Genomic DNA, 22,630 nt, shown 5'->3' with positions numbered 1-22,630 from the left:
GAAAGTTTGTATGAAACTTTGTCAATATTAAACCGATCGGGCTGAGACTTTGCATACATAAAGCTACTATGACGTAGGCATCCCCTAAGAAAGGATCTTGATTACTTCTACCCCCAAAGGGATAAAATAGGGGATGAAAGCTTGTATGAAACTTTGTCAATATTAAACCGATCGGGTTGAGACTTTGCATGCATAAAGCTACTATGACGTAGGCATCCCCTAAGAAAGGATTTTTATAAATTCCACCCCTAAGGGGATAAATTAACGCGAGCGAATCCGCGGGAAAAAGCTAGTATAATAACAAAGTATTAACTCAATACAACGATTTAAATCCCATTGGGTAATGGACGAAGTTATTTTTGGAATTCCTCCAGGAAATGGACGCTAAGGTACTGTGACAAGGAAGTTTTAAATAACCAAAGACAGGTTGACGCCTAGTTAAGCAAAGCCTCGTGGACGATGATTTGGCCTTTGTTTCATGCTTAAAATATTCAAATTATTAATTATACAAATGATAAAGATTTATCAAATTGTCAAAAGAGAGATGGTAAAGTATTTTAATGAAATTTTCCAACAACTATTAAATGAAAGTGGATGGATGGAAAGGGAGAGGACGCCCTAAAAAAAGATGGATGGATTGTGTGAAAGATGATAGAATAGAATAGAATAGAAAATCATTTATTCAAATAAACTTACATTGAAGCACTTTTGAATAGTCATTACATTTTTTAATCTACCGCTCATTCGGAAAGCTGTCTCATCACAAGAACGAGCATAAACTTGCGTGTTGCTCTTTTAAATAATTTTATTATTACTTTAAATTTTTAAGTTTAAGTGTGTGAATACAAACCACCAATTAGCACTAATTCAATTAAATACTCAAATAGAAAAAATATTGAATATATAACCAACTGGTTAAACAATTAATAAGAGGAAATCAGTCATAGTGATTAGAGCAGACCAGTCCCTACAAGCAGCATCCGTTCACGAGTATGACGGATGAGCCAGCCCACACTGCGCTCGACCATATTTTATCGAGCCCAATGACCCGGCCCACCACGCCGCCACAAGTCCGGACATTTTAGTGAGCATGACTACTCAAAACACTAGACCACGTCAAAGACCTATGAGATATGAATAAAGGAAGAGTATGCTCTGATATGACGGCCGATAGAGAGCAGTGGAAGAGAATGACATACTGCGCCGACCACAAATAATGGGATAAAGGCAAGGCAATGACGATTTGCGACAACTGTTGACTCAGGTTAGTATTGAGTTTGACACATGTTAGTATTCGGAAAACATAACCTACATGTTATGGTATAACAACCTAGTTTTGAAGATAAATCGGAAATATTAAATATACATCAAGAAAATGCCATAAGACATTTTTGATAAATCTAATTTCGATATAAAATTAGTGATATTACTGCTTAATAAAAGCACATTCCTTCTTCAAACATTCAAAAAAATAATTTTATTCAAAAGACGAATTCAAAAATCATTTATTCATGTAGGACATTTTAGCCGCTTATGAACGTCAAATTTTTACATTATAATTTTATTTTTCCCTACCGTCCAGTTCGGTATATAGATCCAATTGAGAAGAACTGACAAGAAACTCAATTGAATTACTTTTTTTTTTATTGCATTTTGATTGAATTTAATGCAATTAAATCGGGATTTTTTTTTTAATTACAATTTGATTTTGTTCGTAATATTGAAATAACCGTTTTTTACTACTTGCATATGAATATAAATACGGTACATACACCAAAATAACATTTTTTACAATTTTTGTCTGTCTGTCCATCTGTTTGTTCCGGCTAATCTCTGAAATAGCTGGACCGATTTGGACGAGACTTTTTTAGCAGGTAGCTTATGTAATAGGGAGTAACTTAGGCTACTTTTATTTTAGAAAATTAAAGTTAAATTCCACACGGACGAAGTCGCGTATACAGCTCGTATGTAGTGTAAATTGAACTAAATATATAAGTTGCTTGCACTTACAATATTCTGGTTGAAAAGACGAGGCAGGTACGTTACCCCTATAACCCAACTTTTTTTGTACATTTTAGACAGTTTTTTTTATTCTAATGTGTCATTAAAAATACATACAACCCTAAATTTTCACCCTTCTATCATCAACCCCTATTTTTAATAGATTTTATTTATATATCAAAGCAAAGTTTGCGCGGCCAGTTATTATTTGTATAACTGTTGGAAATCACGTCACCAGTTACAATTTGATTTCGCTTGTACATTCCCAATTTTGCTCATTTTCTTTTATCTTTTAATCCGACGGTATTAAAAGATAAAAATCCCGACCGCTTGCTCGCTTTTATAGGACCCGTATTTCATTGTTAACCGTCACAATCTTTTGTTAGCAGGTGGAATTCGGTACGCATGTCGCTCGAGTCTCGGTACGATGCTATTCAAATAAATGTTAATCATTGTATAAATTTTTATTTAAATTATATCACATTTATGACGACCTCGGTGGTCGGTGGTCTAGCGGTTTAGCACACTGCCTTATTAACCGATGGTCGCGGGTTCATCAAAATCCTTTCTTAGGGGATGCCTACTTTTTGTAAATAAGAGAAAGCAGCAGTAGGTTAAATATTAAAATGATAAAGTTTACATGTTGACATTACAAAAATTCCTGAGATATTCAAAGTGACATTCTATAAAAATGTACAAACAACTAATTCTACGATGGCCAGCATTATACTTACAACACTACTTCATAGTAGCTTTAAGCATGCAAAGTCTCAGCCCGATCGGTTTAAAATTGACAAAGTTTCATACAAAGTTTCATCCCCTATTTTATCCCCTTGGGGGTAGAATTAATCAATATCCTTTCTTAGCGGATGCCTATGTCATAACATCTACCTGCATGCCAAATTTCAGCCCGATCCGTCCAGTGGTTTGGGCTGTGCGTTGATAGATCACTATGTCAGTCAGTCACCTTTGAGTTATATATATTTAGATACATGTACACGTGCGAAGCCGGGGCGAGCTAGAGAATAATAATAATAATCTCAGTACAATTCACACAGCGCCATCTAGATCCAAGTTAAGCTAGCTAAAGGTTGTGTTATGGATACTAATCAACTGATATAAATACATAGATATATTTGTTTTTCGTAAATACATACATACTATACATAGGAAACACCTAGACCGATACAAACAATCATACTTATGAATACAAATGATTGTGTGCGAGGAATCGAACCGGCGACCATCGGTGTACGGCTAAACCGCTAGACCAATGAGGCCCTCATTTTCATGTTAGATGTAGTAAACGCTGGAGGCTAATAAGAGGCTGATGTTTAGTTATGTACATTTGTTTCATTATCAAGTGATTAGAGTTGTGTAATGTCTGGCGGTTAGTAACCAAACACAAGTACAGCTCTTTGTATTATACGTATACTAGCTACCTATCCCGGCTTTGCACGGGTGTACATGCATTCTACATATAAACCTTCCTCATGAATCACTCTATCTATTAAAAAAAACCGCTTCAAAATACGTTGTGTAGTTTTAAAGATTTAAGCATACATAGGGACGGACAGCGACAGCGACTTTATTTTATACTATGTAATCATAAGATACCTTTGTTCTCAAGATTAGTAATGCTTTACAGAATGTTACACTGATTTTGATATGGATTGATCATAAAATAAAACATATTATATAAAGTATAAATGTAATACAAGTCACTTATTTTGTCTGTGTTATATTTATAACTTTATATTTAAAATACCAAACTAATGAACATGATTGTCCCTTTCGGTTTCCCTTCCTGGCCCTAAATAGATTTGCATAATATATTTTATACACACAAATTTCCTGGTTTCCTTTACACCCACATAAATATATTATTATATGACATACATAATTTTTTTTTTATTAATTAAATTTTATTCGTTTTTCATGCGCCACAAGCTCATACATAAAACTTAACACATTCTCCAACTGTCGGCAAACAATCAAACGAAATTAAACTCAAATATAAGTGATAGAATCAACGATATCAATATAAGAGTAAAAAATGTCGTTTAAGACCAATTTTTTATGCTACGACGTCGGTAAACAATCAAACGGCTCATATGATGGTAAACGTTTACCATAGTCTGTGGACGCTTGAAACACCAGGGGTGTCACGTGCGCGCTTCCGACTCTCAAGAAACCTTAATATCTTGAAAAACCTCATCCTGTAGTCTCTTCAGAAAACCTCGGCAGATAGTTCATTCCACAATCTAAATGTACGCGGGAGGAAGCTCCTCTGAAACCGCACTGTCCGAGACCACTTAGGTTCCAGCGTGTGGGGATGAATTCCCGATGCGATGGTGAAAGATAGCCGTAGGTATCATATCAAACAATTCATCTAATTATTTACATATTTAATACAGGAATTCTTGTTTTCTGTCCACAATTAATTATGTCTCTTTATATATGTGGATAGAATACAGACAGACATAACATAGACCATTAATAGACAAATACAGACGCGTTCCTTTTGAAAAATGAAATTGCACTTTGTTATACCAGGACTACATAAACATAAGACAGTAATATCAAATTATTAGATAACTATGTACACAATTTTCTGCTTTGAGGTTTGCTGCTTAATGCCTCATTTACTATGTATTTAGTTATAATATTTTTTTATTATTAATGTTTCTTACATTAATAATAAATAAATGTCAATTTATTATTATACTATGCTAAAACTTCTGGTTTTGTATAAATACTGAATTAATATATAGAAAGAATACAGACAAACAGACTCCTTTTGAAAAATGGTAGATTCCATTTTGCTGTACCAGGACTACATAAACATAAGAAAGTAATATTGAATTATTAAACAACTATGTAATTTTAGGCTTTGAGCTATGCTTCTTAATGCTTCATTTAATAATAGACGACATTTATTCAGCATTATTTAGACATAATGTTTATTTATTATTAATAATGTAAGAAGTAAATTTATTATATTATATTACGGTAAAACGTTAGCTTTATGTAAATACTGAATTGTATATAGCAAGAAACAGACAGACATAACTTATAATATATAATATACCAGAGAGACAAACTGTTGAAATTCCATTTTGCTGTACCAGGACTACATAAACATAAGGAAGTAATATTGAATTATTAAACAACTATGTACACAATTTTAAGCTTTGAGGTCTGCTTCTTAATGCTTCATTTACTATGTATTAAATATAACGTTTATTTATTATTAATAATGTAAGAAGTAAATTTATTATTATATTTTGCTTAAACGTTATTGGTTTTGTGTAAATATTGAATTATTGAACGAGTCGTAGTCTCAATAAATATATAATAGAAAGTTGTTCCCGGAAATGATGGAGTAAACAGAGTTAATTTGCTATAAACGTAATTTATTCTGAGTCGTGTGGTATGTGACATGTGTTATCATTACCATTTAGAAGTACTACTCAGTGTTTATTACGCTCTTGTATGTTTTTTTATGGATGATAATGGAATGGTGCACCCGCCTGCGCTAACGGTTTACGCTTGCGGGGCACCAGTTGAGGATGTAGATGAATATGATGTCAGGGCAGTTAGCCCATCGTGATTCATTAGGAATTTATCAGGATGGTTCCAGACGGAGACGCGTGAAGGTCGATTGAACATAGTACATTACTAGAAATGGGGGTTACTAGTTCCCATTACTAACAATCCCCTATCCCCCTCTTGTATATTGACATAGTAAAAAATCGTCTGCAGTTTACAAACAAATGTCAAAACAGTTTCACCCATTTCAATCTTTATTAAAAAGTTTGTTCTTGGCTAGGGTCAACATTTTCTGTCTGCAAGCCTTTAATAGAGGCTAGTATATAGGTCACAAGTGTGAACAATTTATGTGCCCTCATCATCATTACGTCTTCTTGACAATTTAATTCTGACTTTGAATGGAACATTCCTGACATTGACTTTAATAGAGGCTGGTACATAGGTCACAAGTGTGAACAATTTATGTGCAGAGCCCTCATCATCATTACGCCTTCTTGGCAATCGAACTCTGATTCTGAATGGAACATTCCTGACACCCTTTGACCAGAGGTATTTGTTTAAACGAGTATTAACTCAAACCTCGGGAGTACCCATTTGCTTTTCAGCGAACTTCCTAATTTCCTTGATGGTCCGTGGAGCACGTTTCTTAAAACCAACACCATAAAGACGTCTATGTAAGTTTACTGTGTATTCACGAGTCACAATTTCATTGATAGCAGATTTGCCTTTCCTCTCTCCTTTATGTTCTCCGACTGTGGTTCAGAAAGCAGACACGAAAAAGGATTGTTTGTAATGTGGACTGATGACCCTATTGCTAGCAATATATGGTATATTGCTAGCAATGGGGTCAGGTTGACCTTCATGGGGTTCCCCCTGGAAATCACCGTGAATACTTCCTAGTGAATTTGTCATGATTGGCCTTATCTCATATTAACATCCTGCACTGGTGCCCCGCCAGCGTAAACCGTTAGCGCAGACAGATGCAGAGTATCATTTATCATCCATTAAATATTTACTGATATTATAAACGCGTAAGTTTCTGAGTATGGATGGATGTTTTTATGGAAAAACTGGATGTTTTACAGTTTAGATCACACATCCTTCTAATATTATAAATGTCAAAAACTACTGAACCGATCATCATGAAATTTTGTACACATGTTCTTGGAGGTGTTAAAATGAATAGTTGATAAATTTATTCAAAAAAAACATGCGAGCGAATACGCGGATAAAAGCTATTAGGCTATAAATTAAAAAAATATTATGTAAATTGGGCGAAATCTAAATATATAACTCAAAGGTGACTGACATAGTGATCTATCAACGCACAGCCCAAACCACTGGACGGATAGGACTGAAATTTGGCATGCAGGTAGATGTTCAAACCACTGGACGAACTGAAATTTGGCATGCAGGTAGATGTTATGACGTAGGCATCTGCTAAGAAAGGATTTTTATTAATGGGGATATATTAACGCTAGCGCAGCCGCGGGCAAAAGCTAGTATAATGATAAACGTCAAGTAAGTGCGATGCAGGCGAAGGGTGAGTTAGTCTTATATTAATAACGTTAATTTTTAAGAATAATGAAACTTTGTCAATTTTAAAAGCACTTTTGAATAGTCATAACAATTTGTTTTTTATCTACCACTCGTTCGGAAAGCTGAGAAGAACTTTGCATGCATAAAAGTTTACATATATCGTAACGGTGAATACAAACTCCAACAAGCACTAAGAAAGAATTTTTAAATCAGTCGTAGTGATAAGAGCAGACCAGTCCCTACAAGCAGCACTCGTTCACGAGTATGACGGATGAGCCAGCCATCACTGCGCTCGACCATATTTTAACGACCCGGCCCACCACGCCGCCACAGCCGCATTTTAGTGAGCATGAAATTCCACACGACCACGTCACAGTAAAAAATGATAAACGTCACTTTAGTAAGTGCGATGCGGGCGAAGGCTACGCTATCATATATCAAGAACTATGAAAATCTTATATTAATAATATTGCGTTAATTTTATCTTATAATAGAATAATTTAATTCCATTTGGAAATGCGTTTTCCGGAGATAAATGACGAATTGTGTAATTTAATATTTTTGTTGCGTTTCGAGAGGAAATGTATTCAATTACGTTATACGTGTGATCAAGCGGCTCATTTCCGTAGCTCAAGTGAGTTAGGGGTGCGTGGGTGTTGTAGAATTGTGTAATTAAATTATTTATAAAAGGATCAATTTTTTAATGGTAAGATGGTAGACAGTGAAGTGACATCTATACATATACATAAAATTTGAATGTCTGTTTGTAACAATGAAATAACCGTTTTTTACTACATGCATATGAATATAAATACGGTATATGTACCAAAATAACATTTCGTTACAATTTTTTTCTGCCTGTCTGTCTGTTTGTTCCGGCTAATCTCTGAAATGGCAGGACCGATTTTGACGGGACTTTTATTGGCAGGTAGCTGATAAGTAACTTAGGCTACTTTTAGTTTTTGAAAAATAAAGTTAAATTCCACGCGGACGAAGTCGCGTGTACAGCTAGTATTATATAATTTTGTTTTTATAGTTTTGATTAAAGAATACAAAAAATAAACTATATATTAATATCATGTTTTGTTTTAATTTCATACTCCCACTTCTCAAATTATGTTTTGTTTTAATGTCATACTGGACTAGATGTTTTAGTTATATAGAATTATATTGTAAATTTAAATTATATTGTATATCGAGAGTAGGGGAAAGGATATACAATGTTAAAGTGAAAAATACTTACGTAAGTAGAGAGAAAATGTCCCAAGCCTTTCATTGTCAAGTAGCTTGAAATTTGTCTCTCTCTCTCTCTCTCTCTCTCTCTGCCTATTCTCATTTCATTTGGGTTCGGCTCTCCTAGTCCTTCGCCAGGCACATCTGTCCTGGGTCGTCGAGACGTTTATTTTAAGCAGCTTACAATTTAATAGAATAATAATAATAACTCTTGACAATTAACACAGCGCCATCTAGTCCCACGCTAAGCAGAGCTTGTGTTATAGATACTAGTCAAATGATACAAATACTGATTTTGCCATTCCACAGAGTTACTTGCTTTATATTTGACTACCTCGGTGGTCTAGCGGTTTCGCATACCGCTTTACGTCCGATGGTCGCGGGTTCCATTCCTCGCACGGCATAAACATTTGTATTCATGAATATGATTGCTTGTATCGGTCTGGGTGTTTTCTATGTATAATATATATGTATTTACGAAAAATAAACATATTTTTGTATCAGTTATCTATCTATCTATAACACAAGCTTTAGCTACCTTAACTTGGGACTAGATGGCGCTGTGTGAATTGTCCTGAGATTATAGTAGTCTGATATTTATTAAATTGAAATTCATTTACGGCGATATCCAATTTCCAGTGCACAGATTTTCTCAGCTACACCTTAGAAAATAGCCTGATCTGGAGCTTGTGGCACGTTTTACTATAACAAAGTATTGCAACGGGTGCGGACAGTGTGGCGAGCGGAGCGGGGCCCGTCTGGTTTTTGTGGAACAAAAAAGCAACGCAGTCGCTCGCTTGTTTAAATGCGAACTAATATTATAAATGCGAAATTAACTCTGTCTGTTCCGCTTTCACGCCAAAACCACTGAACAGATTTAAATGGAATTTGATACGCAGATAGCCTAAGAAAGGACATAGGCTACTGTCATAATGCGAGACAGTGGTTATAAGGTTGGAAGGAGAGGTAAAAGGGTGTATGGAAATATCGACATTTTTAAAACTAGAAGCTAACTTATTTTTTAGACAGTTTATCATTACATAGTATAAAACAAAGTCGTTGTCGCTGTGTCTCCCTATGTTTGCTTAAATCTTTAAAACTACGCAACGGATTTTGAAGCGGTTTTTTTTAATAGATAGACTGTTTCAAGAGGAAGGTTTATATGTATAATACATGTACGCCCGGGCGATTCCGGGGCGAGTAGCTAGGTGAATATAAATAAATGTGATATTCAAAGTTTGTCAAAATTTTACCCTTCAAAATAAAAGTGTGTATAGAAATGCGTAATTTTTGAAGCTAAAATGATGAAATTTTTCTTTAACTTTTTTGTGTATGAATTATTAAATATTTTATGCTATCGAATGTATTTTCCACGCGGACGAAGTCCCGTGCACAGCTAGTACTGTGATAAAGGAACAAAGACACACTTATTTTATTTGTTTTGCTGAGTGCTTTAGCCAGCGGCGTTGAAATAAAAGGACAAGTGCAAATATGAGGTGCACTGTGGACTGTTTGCTGCCAGTGTGCTGTGATTAATTCGGAACAATGTAGTTTTTTGCGCACCAAGTGCCACTAAGTTACTCTTTATATGTAAGCTAGCCTTTGCCCGCGGCTTCGCTCGCGTTTTTTTATCCCTTTAGGGGTGGAATTTGTCAAAATCCGTTCGTAAGGGGTGCCTACGTCATAGTAGCTTTATGCATGCAACGTCTCAGCCCGATCGTTTTAAAATTGACAAACTTTCATCCCCTATTTTATATGAATGAAAATATCTTTATGATTAATATATAAAAGTTCAAGCAGACACTACTCATATAATAAGGCTATAATTTCTTACAACATATTTTTAAAAATAGGGTATAAAATAGGGGATAAAGCTGTATGCGAAACCGCTAGACCACCGAGGTCGTCAAATATAAAGCAAGTAACTCTGTGGAATGGCAAAATCAGTATTTGTATCATTTGACTAGTATCTATAACACAAGCTCTGCTTAGCGTGGGGCTAGATGTAGCTTTATGCATGCAACGTCTCAGCCCGATCGTTTTAAAATTAACAAACTTTCATCCCCTATTTTTAAAAATATGTTGTAAGAAATTATAGCCTGATTATATGAATACTGTCTGCTTGAACTTTTATATATTAATCATAAAGATATTGTTGCTATAACTAGCAGTGAACTGCTCTACTCGTTTTTACTAACTGAACATAATCCGCTACCGCTTGTAACTCGGGCCACACACGTCGGTAATGGACGACTATGATTTAGTAACACCTGCCGCCGCTCTTGTCATGAACCATTACCGGCCTTGATGTATTGCCGTCGCATTTTGTGCTTCTGTTTTTATTGTTATTATTATTATTATTATAATGGAATGTATTGTGTACATCTCGAGATTTGTTTTATACATTTTTATATTTATTTATGTACTAGCTGTTCCCGCGACTTCGTTTGGGATTTAACTTTATTTTTCTAAAATATGAGTAGTCTAAGTTACTCCTCATTACGTCAGCTACCTGCCAATAAAAGTCCCGTCTAAATCGGTCCAGCCATTTCAGAGATTAGCCGGAACAAACAGACAGACAGACAAAAGTTATTTTTGAACTTTCATGTTTTATATACATAATTTGTTATTAATTGGAGTCCTAAAATTAAAACACGAACTAGGAGAAAGGTAAATACCTTTATTTGTTATAAAATTAGTTCGTGTTAAGACCCGGTTAATAATATAAATAAAGACAGACAAATATTGTAACAAATAATATATCAGTATACGTAACATATTTATATTCATATGCATGTAGTAAAAAACGGTTATTTCAATATTACAAACAGACACTCCAATTTTATTTATATGTATAGATTTTTTATACGTTTATTAAATTCCTGTGGTCTAGGTTTTGGTTCTAGTGTTTCGTTGTCACGCAATGGACTAACGAATTGTTGTCTAGAGTTAAATAACTCCATGTATATGACGGCCCCGATGGTTTAGCGGTTAAGTACTCCGCTTTACTTTCACGAAGGTAGCAGTTCCTCTCACGGTGCAAACATTTGTATTCATGAGTATGATTGTTTGTATCGCTATGGGTGTTTTCCATGTATATTATGTGTGTAATTAAAAAAATATATCTATGTATTTATATCAGTTGTCTAGTACCTATAACACCAGCTCCATACCATACTTACCATGGGACTATATGGTGCTGTGGCTGGACCATTTATTTATTATTATTATTATATAAATAATCCGCCATAAATAGGCATTCTAATCTATACATCTATACATATAAATAAAATTGGAGTGTCTGTTTGTAATAATGTAAAAACCGTTTTTTACTACATGCATATGAATATAAATACGGTACATACACCAAAATAACATTTTTTACAGTTTTTGTCTGTCTATCTGTCGGTCTGTTTGTTCCGGCTAATCTCTGAAATGGCTGGACCGATTGTAACGTGACTTTTTTGGTAGGTAGCTGGTGTAATAAGGAGTAACTTAGGCTACTTTTAGTTTAAAAAAATGTTTAACTATAAAAAAAAAAATCATTCCACGCGGACGAAGTCGCGGGAACAGTTAGTTAATTATATAATGTACTAGCTACTATCCCCGGCTTTGCTCGGTTGTACATGTATTATACATATAAACCTTCCTCTTGAATCTCTCATCTATTAAAACCGCTTCAAAATCCATTGCTTAGTTTTATAGATTTAAGCATACATAGGGACAGACAGCGACAGCGACTTTATTTTATACTATGTAATGATTCTGCTGTAGCATGTTTTTTTAGTGGATGACAATGGAATGTTGCACCCGCCTGCGCTAACGATTTACGCTGGCGGGGCACCAGTGGAGGATGATAAGATGAACATGAAGTCAGATCAGTTAGCCCATCGTGACAAATTCACCAGGAATTCATCACGATGGTTTCCAGAGGGAACCGCGTGGAGGTCAACCTGACATGGCACATTGCTAGTAATGGGGTCATGACATTACTACCAATTACCTTCCCCCTTGCTGTAGCATTTGGGTTAATGTACACATACACCCAAAATACTCACAAGTGTCAGTGGGCGACACAAGTGGCGTCTAATTCTATGCGGTCAGGGCTAGCCTGCCGCCCCTCTACATTATTTATAAGAACAACCCTGTAATATATACATGCCTAATATTTATTTTACCCTTCTAATTTTAGATTCGGTCCGTCTTTCTCGAAATCGGTTGAAGACACAACCGATATCAAAACCATCGTAATGTAAGAACAACTCTATTTTTTTACCCATCTAGTTATGTCCGACCCGTCTTTTTCAAAGTCGGTTGAACACAAACGATTTTAAAAGCCATTCTATATTCTAGCCATTCAGCCGTTGGGCTGCCTTTTAAGTTGTGTCGTTTGAAATAAGTATAGATAATCTAATAGATCATTATCATTTATTGTTTTTCAAAATATTCTCCGCGACATTTAATACACTTTTGCATACGTTCAAACCAGTTTTTAAAACATTTATTCCACTCCGAAGTTGGGGTAGTCAAAATGGCCGATTTGTACGCGTCAACAGCTTCTTCGGGTGAGCTGAAACGTTGACCACGAAGACTTTTCTTAATTTTGGGGAACGTAAAAAAATCGTTAGGGCTTAAGTCAGGGCTGTAAGGCGGATGATCCAAAATTTCGACATTTTGGGTGCTCAAATACATCTTTGATTGACGGGCGGTGTGCGAACTTGCATTGTCATGGTGCAGTATCATACGACGTCTTGAATTGTTTTTTCAAAATTCGGTGATAACTTGTGGCAAACAAACAGTGGTATACCAGTCAGCGGTAACCGTCTTGCAATCTTCTAGTACAATAGTGGCGACATGACCACCCTTTGCCACAAACGAGGCAACTATTTTTTTTTATTGCTCCGTGAGCGAATGATTTTGGTCGGTTTTGGCTCATCCTGGAAGACCCAAACAGTTGACTGCTGCTTAGAATTTGGATCGTAAGCATATATCCAAGATTCGTCACCACTAACCATATCATAAACATGCTTTGACTCTCCTCGGTTGAATCGCTGCAGAGTTTTGCGACACCAACTAACACGGGCTATTTTTTGGTCGTCGCTAAGTAAATGTAGTATCCAACGAGAGATCAACTTTCTTACGCCAAGTTCTCCATGCAGGATTTTTTGGACAGTGGTCCCTGAAATGTCCACGGATGCCTCTATCTCACGGTATGTCACATGACGATCTTCGAGGATTAGTTGCCGCACGGCTGCAATATTCTCTTGCGTCATGGCGGTTTTTGGACGACCTTCACGTGGCTTGTCACTGAGGCTAGAGTGCCCACGTTGAAATTCTATATACCATCGTTCTATAGTCCTACGACATGGTGCTACATCAGCAAACACAGAAGTGATTTCCTCAAATCACTGAAGTCGCGATAATCCCCTTTAATAGTTGTAAAAAATTATCGCACGCAAATTTTCCTTAATGATTTCCATTTTTATAACTGACTTGTCACCTTTGAATAGACGATACAATAAAACTATTCGACCAATCTGAAAACATTCTTTTGTTTTCGAATTCTAAATTCAAAAAGATGTAAATGCCATATGCTTTTTTTTTTAATAAACGCGGGAGGTTGGCAAACGACAAGACTTAAAAGGCAGCCTAGGTAGTAATAATTACATAGTACAAAATAAAGTCTGCTGTCTGGTCTTTTAGATCTTTCAAACTACGCAATGGATTTTGATACCGTTTTTAGTAATAGATAGAGTGATTCAAGAGGAAGGTTTATATGTATATTACAGGTACATTTGTGCGAAGCTGGAGTTAGTAGCTTTACACATTATCCGGCTCCGCATGCATGTGTACATGTATTATACATATAAACCTTCCTCTTGAATTACTCTATTTAAAAAAACCGCTTCAAAATCCGTTGCGCAGTTTTAAAGATTTAAGGGACGAGAAGGATTTAATTATAGGGACGGACAGACAGCGACAGCGACTTTGTTTTGTACTATTTAATGATTGTGTATTTAACTGTATTTTCTGTGAGAGGAACGATAGTTTCATTCATTCATTCATTCATTCATTCAAAAATGTACTCTTAATTTTTTTGTAAGTTAATAAATAAAAAGTTTCATTCATTCATTCATTCATTCATTCAAAAATATATTCTTAGTTATTTTCCATGCTAATAATGCAGTTTGGGCAGCTGTAATATTTGTCTGTGAAGCCACCGACCTAATATAGACTAATGTAGTCATTTGTATGCCGTGTTAATATTTAGTATTATTTATCATGTTAATGGAGAAATTGCGTGGGAATGCCTCCAGCAAGGTGGACCGACGATCTGGTAAGATCGCTGGAAGGCATTGGATGCGAGCAGCACAGGACCGATCGTCGTGGAGATCTTTGGGAGAGACCTATGTCCAGCAGTGGACGTCTTCCGGACTGCGATGATGATCATTTTAATGCTATGTTATTTTTATGTAGCAAAGGCTGGTAGTGAACAATTTTGTTTAACAATAAATACTGACGTTGTTTTTGATAGTAGCTGTGCCCGCGACTTCGTCCGCGTGGAATTTAACTTTATTTTTCTATAATAAAAGTAGGTTAATGTACTCCTTATTATATCAGCTACCTGCCAAAAAAGTCCCGTCAAAATCGGCCCAGCCATTTCAGAGATTAGCCGGAACAAACAGACAGACAGAACAAAAATTGTAGAAAATGTTATTTTGGTGTATATACCGTATTTATATTCATATGCATGTAGTAAAAAACAGTTATTTCAATATTACAAACAGACGCTCCAATTTTATTTATATGTAGTGGACATAACATAATGAAACAAGATAGCAATGTTTTACGAACTGGTCTTTTAGTAATAATTTCTGTATTTTATCTAAAAAAAAAGCAAAGATAGTTGCGGGCGATACCTAGTATTATACGTTACAGTACGGTACGGTCTAAAATGTTAACGAATGCACCAATAAGAATCAATGGCTGCTATAACCCTGCCAGATACTGTAATACCATCCTGATCATCTGGATGAATGGCGGTCCTCCACAGTGCGGTTTTCTAGAAACTTTTGCCTCGCACAACCACATTGTGGAATCACCTTCCAGCAATGGTATTTCCGAGCCGATACGATATTGAAACCTTCAAAGAGCTTATTCCTACTTAAAAGGCCGACAACGTACTTGCAATTCCCCTAGTGTTGCGGGTGCTCATGGGCGGCAGTCCACTTACCATCAGGTGAGCCGCAAGCTCGTTTATCCCCTGTTCTATAAAAAACACATGATCTTACCGAGACAGCCAAGTTCTCAAAGGTTGTATCTGTAATCACTTACCATCAGGTGAGCCGCAAGCTCGTTTATCCCCTGTGCTATAAAAAACACATGATCTTACCGAGACAGCCAAGTTCTCAAAGGTTGTATCTGTAATCACTTACCATCAGGTGAGCCGCAAGCTCGTTTGTGCCCTGTGCTATAAAAACATGATAAACCAAGACAGCAATGTTTTTTTTTTGTTATGTATGATAATGGAATGTTGCACCCGCCTGCGCTAACGGTTTACGCTGGCGGGGCACCAGTGGAGGATAATAAGATGAACATGAGGTCAGGTCAGTTAGCCCATCCTGACAAATTCTCCAAGAATTTATTACGATGGTTTCAAGGGGGAACCGCGTGGAGGTCGACCTAACATGGTACATGGCTAGCAATGGGAGTTACTAGTTCCCATTACTAACAATCCCCTTCCCCCAGACAGCAATGTTCTCAAAGGTTGTATTCTGTAATCACTTACCATCAGGTGAGCCGCAAGCTCGTTTGTCTCCTGTGCTATAAAAAAACATATGATAAAACCGAGACAGCTCTCAAAGGTTGTACTCTGTCTCTTTATAGTTTTAATGGATACGTACAAACTTGTAAGCTATTACCATAAACTGAAATACCATTTTTTAGTTTAAAGTCGGTTGGAATGTATTTCTAGAATGTAGTACCTAATAGCTTGATGTTAAAGCTCAAATTTGAACAGCACGATGGTTCTTACATAGTATACATACAAGCTAAAGTTTAACGTATAGACAAATTCTAGTATTTTGTATGTTATAGTCGTAAACGTTAAAACGTGAAATTTCATTTAGTGCCACAGATTAAAATTGTATGATTGTACTCAAGTGCACGTCGTACTGACATTACGAGTATATTTTTTATACGTACTGTAATTTTTTATCCTATGTCTTATTGTAGTATATTTTTCTTATAGTTATTCATGTATCTCATCTTAGTAATAATGTGTTTGTATGTGAAAAGTTTTTTTCACAATTTGTTACAATGATGTCCAAACGATATTGAAGTTTATCAATTAAACAAATATAATCGAGTATTAATTGAAAAAAAAAAATGGTAAACGTCTTTATTGCGTTATAATTTTGTTTAGATAAAAGATACATAATATACACAGTAATAATAACAACAAAAATAAAAAGTAGATACTCAATTACGTAGAAAAAAATACAAAATACTCAATAAAATAAAATACAATACAGATGTACAGTTAAAATACAAATAATATATAGTTTCTTTTTAATAATCACATTAATTATTTAGCGATTGTCTTAATTTAAACACAATTAAAAATTTACTGCTAATTCTATTGTTGTTAGTCTTTTAGTAATGATAATTATTTCTTTAGTTACTATTTCTCACTTATTCCGACCTGACGTAAGGTAAAATGTTTGGTTGTAATGTAAAAAATGTTAGCTTAATATTTTTCTTCTTTTTTTTTCAGGTAAGTTATCGTTGTACGTGCTGTGCATATAGGTAACTCATATATTAAATAATAATATTGAAATAATCAATTATAATAATAATAGTAATCTAAATATACTTAGAGAGAAATTTCACTTATTGTCACTTTCCGTAAAATTTTTTTTTGTTAAGCGCCATCTATGAGATTTATAAGGAACTGCTAAATCACTTCAAAACTCACAAGTGAAGGTTCTAGAACTTTGCTTTTACTTGCTTTCTCAAACTTTACTTTTACTTGCTATTTTAGAACGCTAAGAATTCCCAACAATTTGTGTGAATGTACAACAGAGGGCGCTATTTTATTTTTTTGCTTTCACGAGTAAATCAGTTCCTGAACTTGCGGTAGAGGGCGCCTTCATCATAGCATTTACATTTCTCTTTAGGCGATTTTTTTAATAATTCTGTCTCGATATTATGTGATAGTAAGTTATACATTATTTAATTAGATCTGAAAAAGTAACAACGGTACCGATACTCGTTACTATAGTATCGGAACGTAACTAGTTACTTGTGATAAAATTGTCTTGTGATGCAAGTATTGGTTCTATTCTTAAACCTCACTCGTGTTTGTTTTATTAGACCCTAAAAATCTGGTATATTTTCTAGACTGCAATTGCATTGGTCTCTTCACAGACCTCGGTGGTCTAGTGGTTTAACACACACATTTTGGGTTCGATTCCTCGCACGGTACAAATGTTTGTATTCATGGGTATAATGTTTGTGTCGGTTTCAGTGGTTTCTATGTATGTATTTACAAAAAATTATGTATTTATATCAGTTGTCTGCTACCCATAACACAAGCTCTACTTTGCTTGGGACTAGATGGCGCTGTGTGAATTGTCCTAAGATATTATTATAAAATTAATAGCAAATGATGATATCAAAATTTTAAGATAGCGTTGTGTAAATTGACCAAATAAACGTGTTGTTCTAAAAAAATGTTTATTGAAATCATTTTTTTTTACTTTGTATTTAGTTACTACGTTATGGTACTGTATTAATATAATATAATAACTAATAACTGGATTGAATGTAATCACAGCAAAAACGTCGTGTTAATTTTAATAAAGACTTGCAATTATGTTCTTTAAAAAAAAACATAGTAATAACTCTTTATAGTACAGATAAATATTAAAAAAAAAATATTTTAATATAAATATGCTTAATAAGAGGCGGCCTTATTGCTTAAAGAAATCTCGTACAGACAATATTCAGTGGACTTATAGAATCATCATTATCATCATTACATAGTATAAAATAAAGTTGCTGTCGCTGTCTGTCCGTCCCTATGTATGCTTAAATCTTTAAAACTACGCAACGGATTTTGAAGCGGTTTTTTTAATAGATAGTAATTCAAGTGGAAGGCTTATATATATATATATATATATATATATATATATATATATATATATATATATATATATATATATATATAACTCAAAGGTGACTGACATAGTGATCTATCAACGCACAGCCCAAACCACTGGACGGATCGGGCTGAAATTTGGCATGCAGGTAGATGTTTTGACGTAGGCATCCGCTAAGAAAGGATTTTAATTAATTCTACCCCCAAGGGGATATAAATAGGTGATGAAAGTTTGTATGAAACTGTCAATTTTAAACCAATCGGGCGGAGACTTTGCATGCATAAAGCTACTATGACGTAGGCATCCCCTAAGAAAGGATTTTGATAAATTCCACCCCTAAAGGGATAAATTAACGCAAGTGAAGCCGCGGGCAAATGCTAGTAACACATAAACCTTCTACATATATGTATTATACATATAATGAAATTCTTTATAATAATGTAATTAAATATTTCAACAATTAAAATTTTGGCGCGTTTCGCTGTTGATTTCAGGGTGTGTCAAAGGGAGCTGTCAGTAGAAATAAAATAAAAATGGTTCGTGCAAAAACAAGTGTGCGTGAATCATCATCATTGCCTTGCCTTTATCCCATTATTTGGGGTCGGCGCAGTATGTTATTCTCTTCCACTGCTCTCTATCAGTCGTCATATTTAAACATACTCTTTCTTTTATTCATATCATCTTTCACACAATCTATCCATCTTTTCTTAGGGCGTCCCCTCCCTTTACATCCATCCACATTTATATTATACAGTTTCCATAAGACATGGTCCTAATTCCTCCGCATAAATTCCATACCAGCTCAATCTGTTACCTCGCCTCGTGAATAAGGTTATATAAAATATATTATAAAAAGACAATAATAGCTGAATAATAATTGTAATAAACTTTAAATGTCGTTTCTTTGTTTACAGAGAAACAAATTTTAGTTATATACATATAAAATTTCCTATTGAATAACTCTTATCTATTGCTGAAAACTGCATCAAAATCCTGACTTTCTTTCTTCTTTCCCTTATTTAAGAAATATTAGATAGATAGATAAATGTTTTATTCAACAATTACACATGACACATTTTATAAATAGAAATAAAGTTTACAAATGTTAAATTTATTAAACGAATTACAAAATTAATTTATTTAAAAGTAATGTAGCCAATTATAACGGAGAATAAATTTTGTTGCTACATTTTTAGAGAATTACTAGCTGTCCCGGCAAACGTTGTTTAGCCTTAAAATAAAAAAAAATTAGGGGTGGACTACCTCTAACATTTAGGGGGATGAAAAATAAATGTTGGCCGATTCTCAGACCTACTCAATACGCTCACAAAATTTCATGAGAATCGGTCAAGCCGTTTCGGAGGAGTATGGGAACAAAACTGTGACCCGAGAAATATATATATAAGAAGAAGTTTAACAGACTGTATTACAGATTTGTTTTGAAACATCTCGAAAACAAACATATTGAAAAGAAAGAAAAAATGCAACTTTTTTAAAGAAATGAGGTTTAAAAGTCCGTATTATAAGATTTGTTTTTAACATCCTGAAAACAAACAATATACCCGCAAGCAAAATAAAGTGAAGTGGGTACTAGTATAGGACTGAGTCGAGTGGTACCAGGCAGACAGAGATGACAAAGAGAACAAAGTACATAGTGCTCTTGAGTGTCCTTTCACACTACAAACTGTTTGACGGAGTTGCTAGACTTGATTTTCTTTATTTTGCAAACAAATGTTACAAGGAAGGTCGTTTTAGTTCCAACAATAGCATTGATGGGGACTCACAATGGAGCCGAGATGAATAGATAAGCACCTACAATAAATATAAGGAAATCTCGCCGTCTAGTGGGGCATGTTAGCGGTTTAGCACACCGTCTTACAATGGTCGCGGGTTCGATTCCTTGCGCGGTACAAATATTTGTATTCATGAGTATGCTTGTTTGTATCGATCTGGGTATTACTATGTATAATACGTATGTATTTATAAAAAAAAAATCGTTTATTTGTATCAGTTGTCTGGCCCATAACACAAGCTTTAGCTAGCTTAACTTGGGTCTAGATCGCGCTGTGAATTGTCCTGAGACTATTATTTTTAACTTTTAGCAAACTCTTCTTACAACAACTGATGATGTGATACTCTTATACTTTACTAACTGTACACGCCACTTCGTCTTCATGGAATTTAACTTTATTTTTCTAAAATAAAAGTAGCCTTAGTTACTCCTTATTGGACTTTTATTGAGAGGTAGTTAATGTAATAAGTAGTAACTTAGGCAACTTATATTTTAGAAAAATAAAGTATAATTCGGGACGAAGTCGCGGGAACAGCGAGTAATAAATATAGTAATAATATACATACATATGTATGTATATTATTATTAAATAAACAATTATATTAATTATCCGCCTAGATCTATGTAGATCTAGGCGGAAAACACAGAGTAAACATTTACAACATAATAAACACTGTGACTTGAGTTTTATATATTAGAAGATACTTCTGAATTATTGTCAGTGAACTCTGTTCGTTATATGGTTCACAGTCCTATATAAAATATCTATCTATAAAATATTCTAACCTTTGTTCAGGTTATTTTTCTAAATGACACTACGTAAGAAGGCCTTCTTGTTAACATAAAGCATTTATTCCACGTACCTAACTAGTTTTCTACGTGGAACTTTTGTCAAACTTGCCAGATGGAGATGGATGATTTCCGCCAGATACTTCTCGGTCAAGAACAAATTATATTTTAATATGCTGAAAATGCTCGTGCGATAAATGTTAAATTATGCAACAGATGGCATTCCAAACGATACCCTTTGTTGTTTGTTTTTTCTACTCTAACGATGTTGGCCAACGATGTCTGAGGATATTTTGATTTGATCGTTTGCTACACTGATCAATTATATACTATTTATGTTTATATATATACAAACACAACAAGATGAATAAATAAAATTAAGAATAACAATAGAATAAATAAAAATAGAAACTGGACTGTATTTTTTGAAAAAAAAAGGAGATGATCTAGTTTCTAGGAAGAACATCTTCCACACTTCGAACATCCGAAGGTAAGCAAAGCAACACCAACTTACATTAGCTCAGGAACATCCCGATGTGTAGTACAGTTTAGTGGCCATGTACTCTAGAGTGTATATTTTCATAAAAACAATCATATTAATTTAATCAATAATTGCTATTCTATTCAAAACCACGACACAACTTGCAAAGCAAATTGTTTGACGGATGCAATAAGAAAAACTCAGGTAGAGACAGAAGATACTTTACAAAGTCTTCCGTAAGTTAATGATAAATAATTCAAGTGAAATAATGTAACAAAATGAACCGTATATTACATATGTGTACGTATAATTTCAGAGGTATGCGTCCTTCTCGTTTGGACCCTGGAAATATGCGCCCGGGGCTCTTTGTACCCCATTAAAATTAGTTTCCGCGACGAATTCAATTTTGCCCCGAATAGTCCCACGGGGTTTTCCCTTGGACCTTCGTTTTTTCGCTAAGAAAAAAGGTAGGGCTTCTTGTTATTATTTACGTGTATACTGCACATGAGTAAGGGTATTTGACTTAGGGATATGTTGCGTTTTACAAAAGAAAGAAGCGGAAATAAACAATCCAAAACAAATTTCATTAAAATTTTATACGAAAATAGACTTTATACATCAATTATCAGTCAATATATATATGTATTCACTTGATAGCTGAGGCTTTCCGTTTTCCGTCTTATCATTCCAGTTACACGAGTACAGATTACCGGGAATTGAACCTCGATCCTTTAGATAAGCTTTAATCATTAAATCAGTTGAGTAATCATATACTAGGATAATATGAATGCGAAGTAGGTCGGCGAATGGTGTCTCTTGGGACGAGACACGTGTTGTTAATGAAGGTACTCAGTGCTAAATTGAACTCAGGACTGCACTGCACTACGTAATTATGATGTCCGTGTATTTATGCGGTGGTAATACAGAATTCCAAAATGTATGTATAGTGTTTCTGTATTCACTGTTATTGTGTATGATTAATGCTGACGTCGATTATGAGTGTATTAAAATTTTTATTAGTACCAAATGCATACATGTTATTGTTTTTTCTTAAGTCTCTCTACTGACGTAATTCTACAA

The 22,630-nt window shown here is 34.7% G+C and overlaps 1 protein-coding gene and 1 pseudogene across 1 annotated transcript in view; one reads left to right on the top strand and one right to left on the bottom strand.

Moving 5' to 3' along the window:
* Positions 1–22,630, top strand: part of LOC131845205 (neurobeachin) — a 508,146-nt gene that overhangs the window by 116,390 nt on the left and 369,126 nt on the right. The gene's annotated exons all lie outside the window — the stretch shown is intronic.
* LOC131845192 (large ribosomal subunit protein eL31-like) lies at positions 5,811–13,017 on the bottom strand (annotated as a pseudogene).

The sequence above is a fragment of the Achroia grisella genome, unplaced genomic scaffold (assembly GCF_030625045.1).
Source record: "Achroia grisella isolate CSIRO2021 unplaced genomic scaffold, CSIRO_AGI_Agris_v1 utg460, whole genome shotgun sequence".
NCBI classification, from domain to species: Eukaryota; Metazoa; Arthropoda; class Insecta; order Lepidoptera; family Pyralidae; genus Achroia; species Achroia grisella.
The sequence above is the reverse complement of the archived record's forward strand: the minus strand, read 5'-3'. Positions and strand labels throughout refer to the sequence as shown.